The 2,973-nt window shown below is 43.6% G+C and overlaps 1 pseudogene; it reads left to right on the top strand.

Moving 5' to 3' along the window:
- The first annotated feature begins 1,305 nt into the window (after positions 1 to 1,305).
- On the top strand, positions 1,306 to 2,499 carry LOC141818988 (uncharacterized; annotated as a pseudogene).
- The last annotated feature ends 474 nt before the right edge of the window (positions 2,500 to 2,973 follow it).

Below are 2,973 nucleotides of genomic sequence, written 5' to 3'. Positions count from 1 at the left end.
CAAATCTTATTTCAACATTATTTTCTAAACAACTATAGGAATAATAATTCATCCCTCAACAACGATTGCAAATATAATATTAGATATATTAATCCTCACTAATCACATGGGAAGTGAAATCATGTCATCCTTAATACTGTTAACAGTGAGTGTGACCTACGAGGATTAGTTAATGCAGCATGTGCATTGGATTGCAATTTGGCAAAAGATTGCATCTAGCTAACTGTTTTGGATGCCGTATAAATGGATAAATAATAAAAAGATATTTTTTTACGGAAAAAGGAAACCATATCGATAAGAGCAAAAAGGAAAGCCTACAAGATAGTAAACAATAAATGAAAAAAAAAGAAACCTACCAGATAATAAACAATAAATGTTTGTTAAAAGTAAGTCCGGCAAAAAGTTTAAATTTTAATTCAATATAGAGGGTTATTCGGTTTAATTTTACCCAAATATAATCATATACCTAAATGCATAAGTAGAGATTAAACGGTAAGTTACTAGTGTAAAAAATGTAGAATTGAGTTGGACTTGTCAGATTGATTCATCTTATTAAATAATTTAAGTGGATTAAATTAAAATTTTATTAATTTATTGTAAGATAGATTCAAATAGACTAATTCATCTAGGTTCACGATCCTTGATTCGTGATAGATTTGGATTGATGTGCGAATTGAGAAAACATTAAAATTTAAAATTAAAAGAGAAAAATTTAATAGATGAGTGGACTTGTGAATCACAATCTAAATTTAAAAAATTCAATTTTAAATTATAATTCAAATTTAAAATTTATAAATATTTTCTATATCTTTTATTTTTTGACAGGCTTATGAGTTGATCCGTTTAACCTATAATCTGTCTTGAGTTAGAATCCGCCGCCCTAGTAGCCCTATACAGTGAGTTCCACGACTATATGTGAAAAGGTAAATGGAGAAGCTGCAGTTGACCACAATAGAGGAGAGTATTGCTCCCCACACGGTCGACACGATCAAGAGGACATTGCCCCCCACACAATCGATTCTACGACTATCTATGAAGAGGTAAATCGAGAAACTACAGTTAACCACGACAGAAAAGGCAATTATCTCAGATTTATCAAAATTTAAACTCTTATCCGCTTTTATAATTCTGTTCTATTATACCCAACTCAATTATACCCGGAGCGTTAATCCACCTCTGTAAAAATATAGAGTGAAGAAAGACTTAACGTAATTTCCCATTGATAAAGGGCATTTGTGGCAAAATGCTGTCTGAGAAAGGAGTCGGACATAAAAAGGCAGCTTCCCCTCGACCGCGGCTCCTCCCATGATTGCGTCTCCAACAAGAAGCCGACGCCCACGCCGCCCTGCTGCTCTACCTGCTGCCGCAATGGAGCACCACAACCCTAGCAATGGCGACGAGTTCGAGAGCGCATGCTCCACCCCCTTCGCGAGCGCGCCTTCGAGCCCCGGCCGTGGCGGTTCCTCCACGGCGGTGGCCAGCTGCTTCTTCAGCGCCCCGTCCAGCCCAATGCACTGCATCCTTTCGTCTCCTTCTCCGCCCTACTCATCTGCGATCTCCCCCTCCGATCCTGCCTCCGTCGATTTCTCATTCGATTTCGAGTTCTCCGCCCGCTTCCCCTCCCTTTCCACCGCGGCTTCTGCCGACGAGCTCTTCCTCAACGGTCAGATTCGGCCTATGAAACTGTCTTTCCACCTCCAGCGCCGGCAGAGCCTCGCTCCGCTCCCGGATCTCGGCGTCGAGGAGGATGAGGACGCGCGGGATAGCCGAGAGGCGGAGGAGAAGGAAGACCGCAGGCGGGATCTGATGCTGCGGAGTACGTCTGTGCATCGGAGGGCTAGATCGCTATCTCCGTTGAGAAATCTACCCTTTCGCCGGCGGTCGCGTGGCGCGGCGAACGAGGAGAGGGGTGGAGACGGGGAGAAGGCACCAGATCGAAAGCAGATCGAGTGGGAAGAAGCTCCCGCACCGCCCGTCTCGGCGTCCTCCCGCTCCTCCTCTTCTTCCTCTCCTCGTCCTCCTCGGGGCGGAGCTCAAAGCGGTGGATCTTAGGTTGGCGGTTCCAACCTTTTGCAGTCAAAGCGGTGGATCTTTCTGAAAGATTTCCTCCACCGGAAGAAGCTCGTCGGAAGTGGCCACGCGAAGGAGAAGTTCTGGCGCGCCATCTCTTTCTCGGCTCCAAGAGATAATCCGAGATCCACGTCGCCGCCAGAGCCCGAGACGAGTCCACAGCCGGCGGAGTCCGCAGCGCGTCGAGAACCGACGACTCAGCCGCGACGCCAACAGAGGCCAGACAATGGGCTGGGGAGGCGGCGGGCGCCGGCGCCGTCAGCGCGCGAGTGGCTCTACACTGCGAACCGGGCTCAGGCGGAGGAGATGAGGCGGCGAACCTTCCTCCCGTACCGGCAGGGCCTCCTGGGCTGCCTCTGGTTCAGCTCCAGGGGCTACGGCGCCATCGACGGGTTCGCCTGCTCTCTCAGCCACGTTCCGTCGAGGTAACTCGTTCCGTTATAGTCTCTCTCTTCGAATTTCTGTAATCCCAACTCGCTCGAGTTTCATGACAAATAATATTCTTATTTTATATTCTGATTTAAAATTTTGAATTTCTAATCTAGTTTAAGATAGTTTGAACTCTATTTTAAAATCTTTTTATTTAAATTGATTTTAAATTGATTACGACGAAACATATTTATAGAGGAGGATAAAGATTTGAATATCCTCCTTAATCAATTGCAGCTTCACATATGATCAAAAAGAGAAATGATATGAAACATTATTGTATGAATAGGAAATCTATTTCATGTAGTGTCATATTAATTTCATGTTATATTTTTTTATACTGTTTGCTCAATCGTAAAATCAATAATGGATTTCATCTTTTCCAAAAAAATTTTTTTTTTTTAAATTTAATAAATTAAAAAATAATTGATAGTTAACTCGTTTATCATCCTCCCGAGTTTTCAAACGAAAAAA

Source organism: Curcuma longa, unplaced genomic scaffold (genome assembly GCF_044706935.1).
Source record: "Curcuma longa cultivar G26 ecotype Majalengka, Jawa Barat unplaced genomic scaffold, ITB_CL_G26_1.1 contig_27175, whole genome shotgun sequence".
In the NCBI taxonomy this organism is placed as follows: Eukaryota; Viridiplantae; Streptophyta; class Magnoliopsida; order Zingiberales; family Zingiberaceae; genus Curcuma; species Curcuma longa.
This window is presented reverse-complemented; position numbering and strand designations above follow the sequence as displayed.